The following is a 10,496-nucleotide window of genomic DNA, read 5'->3' as shown; positions in this document are numbered from 1 at the left end:
CCCACTCCTATGATCTTTACCCCTTTCTTTTTCCCTTGGTATTAGGGAAAGTAAGAGAAAGGTAAAAGGGATATATTTGGAAATTAAGGTTATAGAAAAACAAAGCTATCAATAAAAATAAAATGTTTTTTTTCTTTTAAAGAGTATTGTATTTGGAGTCAAGAGAACTACTGCTATTCACTGCCCATGTAAGCTTAAGGAAGTCACTTATCCTCTCTAGGCTTTAGTTCTTCATCTATAAATTGATAAGGTTGAACCAGATGGACTCTAGGGCACCTTAAAATTCAAAATGTATGAATCTATGGTCTTATGAAAGGATAAGGAAAATTCTACTAAGAAGAAGCATAAATTAAAGGAAGATGGCTATAAAACTAGGAAGCATAGTAAAGGAGAAGGAGAAAGCTTATATACAAATAAATAAGAATCATATCATTAGAATGAAAAACAGTATAAAAAAGACTTGGGAGTTACATACATCTTGGAATTGGCCTCAGAGGCCATCTAGTCCAACCCTTTCATTTTTTATATGGGGAAACAGACCAAGTGAGGTTGCGACTTTCTTTTATATCACACAAATATCAAGTATCAAGACTGGGCAGTGAATCCAGTTCCTCTGACTGCAGAGTGAGAAAATGGACTACAGTGGGGAGGATGAGGATATAGTAAATTTTGAGAGAAAAAAATAGAACTGGAATTTGGTTTTGCTAGACTTCCTTGGGTATGAATTAGTCTATTCCTTTAAGAAAAGTTTTCCCAGACTAAATTTCAAGTACTTCCCAAGAAATCTTATCAAACTTACCAAATATGAAAGATATTACAATATTCCTGAAACTCCATATAATTTCCAATCCATGAAGTCACAAAAAATTTTGATGTACTCTAAAGATGCAAAATAATCAATTTTAGATATAGATGCACAGTAAATTCTGGTATTTATTTCCTTTCATATTGCATACAAGGTATAAGAAAGTTTACTGAAAGTTCAGTGGAACAGAAAAAAGTTTGGAGCCCCTACCTTGTAGTAAGTAATCCAGTGTATTATAAGGCACTGGTTAAAAATATATCATTATCCAGTACCTTTATCTGGCACAGTGCTGGCAGTCAAAAGATGTCCTCCCTCCCAGCATCTTGTTTCTTTATCTTAACAATGTTAGATATAGTAATTCACCTGAAAGAAGGTACAGGAAGCCATGAGTCATCAAAAAGCAGCCAGCTGATTCTCTATTAGCTGATCAAAGTCTCAAACTACATTCCCAAGTAAATTAGTTTTCCACATTCTATATGCCCACTGACTCATCAGAAGTGCATACTAATAGTTATTTCAGGAGATGAGTAGTATATTACATGGCATATTCTAATGTACTTTGTAGTACAAAAAGTACCTACCTCTCCCCCCAAAAAATGATCTGTCTCTCTGTCTCTTTCTCTGTGTGTGTACGTCCTCTGATCTAACCTAGTCTAGTATTTTATACTTTTCTTAATATACTTTCATATGCTATTGTAATGACAATGCAATATTCACAATGCCTACAGTGACTATAAATATGCTGGTGTAGTTGTGAATCACAAAATGTAACAGGCTCTCCACATAGGAGACAGAGCCAAAGTATATATTCAAATACCAGAAAGCCAAGTCCCAAAAGCAGAAAGTCAAAGTCATTACAGTAGCCACGAAGTTCATACACATAGTTATTGGAGTGAACATCCACATTCCCAAGTCTTAAAACAAAACAGGCTTCAGGCAAAAATCTTTCTCTCACTCATAGTAGCTGCTCAGCCTCCATTCTGCTTACTCCCAGCAGTTCCTGTTCCAAGCAGTTTTCAGTAGAAGTTCTGGCTGGCTCTCAGAAGAAGTTTGTGCCGCCACGTGTACCTCTGATGCTGTTGGTGCTTCCAGTCACCACACTGGCTCCAGCCCTGCCCCTACTCAGCTCCAGCTCCTTCCCACTCCACCCCTTCCTGCTACATCAGCAAGTTCATCCCACTGTGGGATTCACAAGTTCTGGGTCTTAATACTTAACATAATTATGAACTTGAAACTAAGTGCTAAATACCTGTTGGCTTGCCAATACAAGGGGCATGAAAGATCTTCAAATTCCATTACCATTACAGCTCTCTTCTATTTCAACAATTTATGTGGATGTTACTCCCCTATTAGACTAGAAATCCAGCTTCTAACTGACTTACTGACTATAAAATGGACATGGTGACCTCTGAGGTCCCTTCCCACTCTAGATATGTGGTCCTTTATCCAGAAGCAAGTAGACACCTTCTATGTGATTTAAAATATTAAAAAATTGCTAGAGCATTGAAAGCATATAAGTGATTTGACCAGGGTCACACAATCATTCTGTGTCAGAGATGGAACTTGAGTCAGTTCTCATCTCAGATTAGGGATATTGATTCACTTTTCCAAGCTATTATGTCTCATGATGGTAGTTAACATTAATCTATTTTGTGTGGAAAAAGGCAAATATTTTTCCTTAGAATATGTGGATTCCTCAATCAATAATGCCATTCATGGGATTGTAGGATTTAGGCATATAAAGATATAGTTTAATCCCCTCATCTTGGAGATGAGGAAACTAAGGCTAAAAAAGTTAAGTAACTTTCCCAAGATCTAACAGCTAGGAGATATCTAAGTAAGTATAGAAATATCCCTTCTCTGGTTTCAAGCCCAGCATTCTGGAAAATAAAGTATTTGGATCATTACCTGAAGCCAACTTTCTTAGCCATAAAAGTTCAATCCATTATCTATAAGCAGTCTTGTACTTCCTGTGTGCTAAATCCTTTGTATGTTCCCTCATTAAAGGCGGTTTATAATATAATTTTCCATTTTGATTCGGAGAAATATGGTTTTGGGGAGGTAAGTGAATGGTCCTTAAAAGTCCATCATCTAATTACAAAAAGGGGGCTGACAGCCAAGTACTTAATTAAAAAAGATTCGGCCAAACCATGTAATCCTGTTATGATGTGTGAAGTCCCTTGAGTGAATAAAAAGTAGTGACTTGATAGGATGAAAAATAATAAGTTATAGGTCAGGGTTACATTTACAAAGTCAGTTTGTTGAGTCTGTTATAGGAATGTAAATTTTTAAGATCTTCCCTGCCCCTAGGTTAAATGCACTTGGAGCCTGTGGTGGGAGGCTTGTTTTTCAGGAATGCCCACACCTTGGTGCTTTGTGATTGGGCAGTGGGTCAAGAGGGTTGTTACATTCTCTGAGCCAAGAGAAGGCTATATAATCCCTGATGTGAGACTTTGTTTTGGGGCTCACTTTGAGAAGTGTTGTGTGATTTGACCAGATGAGACTCTGGGCAGCCGTTGAGAGCCCCCCAGCTTTGAAAAACCCAGATGTTGATGTTTCCTTCTCTGGTAATGGTGATTTGGTATGGATGTAATGGTTGGACAGTTTGGAAGCCTGTCTGCTTGATCTGTTTCTCTGTCTTGTAACTTCTGTCTGTATACTCTGAAGTTTGGGGTGCTGACGTTTTCCCCTTGAACTAGGTAAACAATATATGTTTGATGGATTAAAGTAAGCTTGTTAACCCATTTTGAGTTGCTTTCCTTTATAAAAGCAGATCTAAGAACCTGTGTTGGCAGCCATGCTGGGGATGCTGAGGTGCTTGCTGCTACAGAGTCCAAGAAATAGGATCAAAGAACATAACCTTTAATGGGTTGAGAAGATGTTGTGAATCTTGTAAACTAAAAGTAAACAAACAAATAAATAAACACCAAAAAAAAGATGTTGCATAAAATTGAAGAATGGAGAGGTGGAAAAAATCATTTTGGGGTGGGAGAGCAGAGGTACAGGTAGAGTTAGTCAGAACAAAGAAAGGGGCCAGGGATTTGTGAGAAAGACTCATTCAGTTTATTGGGTATGAAGAGTGTCACAGTAGAAACTGTGTTGCTAAAATAATCTTTAGATTGTAGACATCTACTTGGTAATCCTATATGTCCTTTCTTTCCTTAGGGAAATGGAATCTAGAACCCTTTCCTCTTAGCACAGGGAAGTCTATTTATCTTTCTTTGTTTTAAATGTTTACTCCATCTTTAAAAACAAACAAATAAACATTATTAGCTAATTTCCAGAGTGAAGTAGCCTATATACTCAAATACCAATATGGGCAATAAATTAGTAGTAGAGTATAAGGCAAATAGATATTGCGGAGTAACCCTGATCACTACATAATTCCCTTAGCTCTGCTCCAGGATTTTTTCTTAGTTGAGTTTTCTGGTACAAAAGTTCCTTCTGCAATTTGATACAGTAGTATTAAAGAATCTAGTTTCCAGCTGTGGTTGCCATTTTATACAAAGAATAACAGAAATCACTTTACATTTTTTTTTCCTTCTAGAAGTGTGAATATTTAGGAGAGAGTGTGCATTGGGAAAGCATTATATTATATTGGAATTCTATTCATTATATTGGAATCCTATTTCTGTTTCTCCCTGACCTATTGTTTTGGGGTTGTTTTTTGGAGGGGAGAAGGCAAGGTAATTGGGGTTAACTTTCACAAGGTCACACAGCTAGTAACTGTTAAGTGTCTGAGGCCGGATTTGAACTCAGTTCCTCCTGATTCCAGGGCTGGTGCTCTATTCACTGCATCACCTAGCTGCCCCACCCTATTGTTTTGTGCCTTAGCTTTCCACTAAGTCATAGAAACCTGTGCTTTGAGGCTATAACATCCATCCTCTGAGATGAGAACTGGCTCAAGTCCCATCTCTGACACAGAATGATTGTGTGACCCTTGGGCAAGTCACTTATAACCTCTCAATGCTCTAGCAATTTTTTATTATTTTAAGTTGCATAGAAGGTGTCTACTTGCTTCTGGATAAAGGACCACATATCTAGAGTGGGAAAGGACCTCAGAGGTCACCATGTCCATTTTATAGTTGGTAAATCAGTCTAGAAGGATTTGTTTAGCACCTATGATGTACCAGCTATAAAACTAAATTATAGAAATAAAAGAAAATATTTTTTTAAAAAGTCCCTGCCTTCAAGAAGCTCACATTGTAATGGGGCAAACAAACATGAAAATAACTAGGTACATGTAAGATATGTACAAAGTATATGGAAGTATAATCAATGAGATTAGATAAGGAAATTGAGACCCAGGGACATTAAGTGGTTTGGGATCATAATCTGGGTACCTCAGAGGTGTTTTATTCCAATCCCCTTATTTTAGAGATGAGAAAAGGAAAGTCTGAGTTGATTAATGACTTGTCCAAGGTGCCACAGGTAGAAAACTTCTGATGTGGGACATGAAAGTAGGCCCTTTAATTCCAGAACCTGTACTCTTTCTACTGTGTCATAGTTACTCCATACCAATCAAATAGCTGGTCCAATCCCTAACCTATGCACATCATACCATCTTTCCCAGGACATCTCAAATAATTCTAATGAGTCAGTAGCTTCTGTGAAATGCCAGGCTATTAGGAGACACCCTGTTTTCCAGACCTAAGACCCAATAAGCAAGCTGTGCCCTGATTTTGGCATAACAACAATCATTTTCACTGGATAATCTCATACTCTGACAAAATCACATAATCATTGTATTGCTTTGACCAGCACTGGGTGTTCTCTGAGCTGATAAAAGCACCTGCTATATCCATGTTCTGGTCATGAAGCCCTGATGTGAATCAAACTTATCTCATTGTTGCTGTTACCCCGCACTGTCAGAGCTACAGTTTACTGTGTAGCCATTGGTATAAGTATCGAGATTTCACCACTCTGCCTGGGGTCCCCCTGCCCCTACAAGGGTCAGGGCTCTGACACATGTCCTTTCTTTCAAACCCTTTCACTCACTTTGCAATTAAACTTCTGTTCGATTCCTGACACTTCTGTCTCTAGCCTGCTCTGTTCAACTCTGGTCACCCACAGGTTAGAAGCTGATTCCATCGAGTTGACAGAAATAAGAGACTTAAAATAGCATTTATGAGAAATGATCAAAAAACAAACTGAAAATAACTTTAAACTGTGTATGTAAGGGCTCATCAGAGGACATCCTGACATAACCTCTACAGCATAGGGAAAGACTAAGGGCTGTTGACTCTATCACAGTTCTCTCACAGTAAGTGATTAAAATCAGAGCCAAGGGGGATGCCATAGTTTATCATCCATTTTACAATTTTCTGCTTTCTCTTTTTTGAGTTAATCATTAGAATTCTATTGATGTACAAAAACAGTATAAAGAAAAAGCCACATGCACTGGCAAAGAGTAATGGAACTTAACAAATGAGCTGGAGAATAAAAATTGTTCACTCTCACTTAGCTCTGATTCAAATACAAATGATGTCTAGCTTTACAATAGTAACATCTGCATAGGTGGAGCACTGGGCAACATGATTAATTTTTAGAAATACGTTTTACTAAGGCCATTTTGGTTTTATAAGTGATTCATTTCTAGCTATAGAAAACCACCCCCAAACACTCACCAAACGTTAACTCCTTTTCAAAAATTGATTTAATACTTCATTTCCCCTACTTATGTAGGGAAATAATTTGAACATTCTTCTTTTTATTTTGAATTCCAAATTCTCTTCCTTCCTTTCCATATTAGACATGTTGTGAAAGAAAATTCAAGGACCCCCCCCCAACACACACTCTACAAAAAAAGAAAGAGAAAGTTTAAAAGTGTATGCTTTGATCTGCATTGAAACTCCATGAATTTTCTCTTTGGAGGTATATAGCATTTTTTTTCATAAGTCCTCCAAAATTTTCATGAATCATTATCTTAATCAGAAAAGCTTAGTCTTTCACAGATGATCATCATACAATATTGCTGTACTGTCTTCAATATTCTTCTGGTTCTGTTCACTTCACTTGGCATCAATACACATAAGACTTCTCAGGTTTTTCTGAAACCATCCTGCCCATCATTTCTTACAGCATAATAGTATTCCATCAAAATCATTTACTACAACTTGTTCAGTCATTCCCCAGTTGAGGGACATCCCCTTAATTTCAAATTCTTTGCCACCACTAAAAGAGATGCCATAAAAAAAATTTTTTTGTACACATAGGTCCTTTTCCTTTATTTTTTTATCTCTCTGGGATACAAAGCTAGTACTTGTATTACTAGGTCAAAGGATTTTATAGCCCTTTGGGCATAGTTCCAAATTGTTCTCCAGAATGGCTGAATCAATTAAAAAATCCACACACACTGCATTAGTGTCTCAATTTTCCCACATCCCCTCCAACATTTGTCATTTTCCTTTTCTGTCATATTAGTCAAACTGATAGGTGTAGGGTGGTACCTCAGAATTGTTTTAATTTGAATTTCACAAATTAACAGTATTTTAGAGCATTTCATATGACTACAGATATCTTTGATTACTTCTGAAAACTGCCAGTTCATATGCTTTGACATCAATTAGGGAATGGTTCTTATATTTTATAAATTTGACTCAGTTCTTCATATATTTGAGAAATGAGGCCTTTATCAGAGAAACTTGTGGTGAAAATATTTTTCAGTTATAATTATTAAAATGTGTGTTTCCCTACATCCTATTTCTTCCCTGTTTATCCTATCTCTCATTTCACCCTATCTTCAAAAGGTATGTGATTTTAACCCCCACCTTCCCCAATCTGCATTACCTTCTATTAGCCAACCCTCTCCCATTTCTCTTACCTTTTTCTCCTTTCTATACCAAATTGAGTATTTATGTTATTCCCTCTGAGTCAATTCCAATGAGAGTAATATTCAAGTACTCCCTTCCCAACTCACCCATCCACCCCATCCACTGCAAAAGTTCTTTCAGAAATCTTTAATGTGAGACAATTTACACCATTCTACATCTCCCTTTCCCCTTCTCCCAGCATATTCCTCTTTCTCACACCTTAATTTTATTTTTTTAGATATCCCATCATATTCAACTCAAACTCATACCCTCTGTCAATTCCTTTTAACTGACCTAATAATGAAAAAGTTCTTAGGAGCTGCAAGTGTCATCTTCCCATGTAGGAATATAAACAGTTTAACCTTATTGAATCCCTTTTGATTTCTCTTTTCTGTTTACCTTTTTATGTTTCTCTTGAGTTTTCTATTTAAAAGTCAAAGTTTCTATTCAGCTGTGGTCTTTTCATCAGTAATGTTTTAAAAGTCTGCTATTTCACTGACTATTCATTTTTCCCCTGAAAGATTATACTCAGTTTTTCTGGGTAGGTGATTCTTTGTTTTAATCCTAGCTCCTTTGCCCTCTGGGTACCATATGCTACTAAATGTTAACCTGACTGTGCCTCTCTGATAATTGAATTTTTTCTTACTGGCTGCTTGCAATGTTTTCCCTTTCATCTGAGAACTCTTCAGTTTGATTAGAATATTCCTTGGAGTTTTCATTTTGGGGTCTCTTTCAGAAGGTGATCAGTAGATTCTTTCAATTTCTATTTTATCCTCTGGTTCTACAATATCAGGGAAGTTTTCCTTGATATTTTCTTTAAATATGATATCCAGGCTCTTTTTTCAATTGTGGCTTTCAGGTAGTCCTAAACTATCTCTCTTCAATATATTTTCCAGTTCTATTGTTTTTTCTAAAGAGATATTTCACATTTTCTACTATTTTTTCCATTATTTTGATTTTGTTTTATTGTTTTTTTTTGATGTCTCATGAAGTCATTAATTTCCACTTGCCCAATTCTTATTTCTAAGGAATTTTGTTCAGTGAGACTTTGTATCCCCTTTTCCATTTGGGCAATTCTACTTTTTATGGAGTTCTTTAATTCAGTGAAGTTTTGTATATCTTTTTCTATGGGGTCAATTCTGCTTTTTAAGGAGTTTTTCTCTTTAGTGGATTTTTTGTATCTTTTACTGACTAGACTATTCTGGTTTTTAAGGTGTTGTTTTCTTCAGTATTTCTTGTGCCTATTTTACCAAACTCTTGACTCTTTTTTCATGATTTTGTTGCATCATTCTCTTTTCCCAATATTTCATCTACCCCTCTTATTTGATTTTTAAAATTCTTTTTTACTCTCCTAGGGATTAGTTTTGGACCTGAGACCAGTTTACAATTTTATCTTGTTTTGTTTGGGGGTGGGGGCAGTCCTTTGAATATAGTAGTTTAGACTTTTTCATCTTCTTCTGAGTGTGTTTTGATATTCCCTGTCACCATAGTAATTTTCTATGGTCAGGTTCTTTTACTGTTTTTGGTGTTTACTTATTTTACCAGACTATTTCTTGACTTTTAACTTTATGTTAAAATTGTACTCTGCTCCCAGAGTAGAGGGGACACTATCTCAAGCTTCAGGTTTTCTGTGCAGCTGTTTTCAGAGCTAGTTCTGATGGTGTGTGTTTTCAGTTCTTCCAAGGTGGTATGATTAAAGGAGAGATGTGTTTACTTCTCTCCTGACCCGTGCTCTGGTCTATGAGTGACCACAAGCACTCTTTTCTGCCCTAGAATCATAACCAGGGTCTCTGCTTCCCTGGGGCCACAACCTCTGTTGTACTAATGCTCTTCCTTGCCCTGGTATTGCAACCTAGGACTGAAACCCAGATCTATGTATAAACAAAGCAAGAGTCCTCCACCAAATGGCAGCAAAGGGACCCCTGTAATCTCTTTCTGAACAGTTGTCCAACCAACCACTTTACCATCTGTGGGCTGAAAGCTCTGGAAGCTCCCAGTGCTCCTATTGATTCAGTCATCCCCAAGGTCTGCTACTGGCTTGCTATGGCAAGGCCTGGGCTGACACAGTTGGCACTGGACAGCACTCATCTCTCACGGATCTCTCAAAGGTGTAACAGACCTTTCCTGCTGACCTTCTAAGTTGTCTTAGGCTAGAAAATTTTTTTCCACCCTGTCCTTTTGTGGCTTCTGCCTCTCCAGAATTCATTTTGAGGCATTATTTTAAGTTGTTTGGAGGGGATTTGGGAAGAGCTCCAGTGAGGCCTTTTTTCTGCCATCTTCACTATATCCAAACCAATTTTTTAACATAGAAAACAAGTGAAGGGAAACCAACACAGTGACCATTCCTGATGGTATATATGCAATAATATTGGCCCATACTCTTCTCCCCTCTCTGTCCAGATTAAGGAATTAATGTTACATTAACACTTCTCCCAGGCAATGGCTGGTCATTATAATTTCTTAGAATTCAGCTTTCTTTTGGGATTCTTTGATTTACTTTACTTCAGTGATTGCATATCTTATTACCATGATTTCACTTACCTTCTTTATTAGTTCAAACAAGTCTTTGTGTGTTTCTCGGAAACCCTTAAATTAATTGTTTTTATTACACAATACTATTCTATCATACCCATGTGCCATAGGTTGTTCCCCAATTAACAAGCATTCACTTTTTTCCCAGTACTTTGCTAGCAACATGACATATAATTTTCCGGGTGATTCACTGAATTTGGAGTGAGAATACATAATCATGCATTTCAGTGTTAGAAAAGTCCTCAGTAACTACTAGTCCAACCTTTACTGAAAAGAAATCTACCCTATGACATTTCTGAAAAGTGATCATTCAACCTTTGCTTAAAGACCTCCAGTGAGAAGAAATC

Source organism: Petaurus breviceps, unplaced genomic scaffold, assembly GCF_028583685.1.
Source record: "Petaurus breviceps papuanus isolate PSGF00001 unplaced genomic scaffold, PetGlider_PUasm1.0 90977, whole genome shotgun sequence".
Classification (NCBI taxonomy): Eukaryota; Metazoa; Chordata; class Mammalia; order Diprotodontia; family Petauridae; genus Petaurus; species Petaurus breviceps.
The sequence above is the reverse complement of the archived record's forward strand: the minus strand, read 5'-3'. Positions refer to the sequence as shown.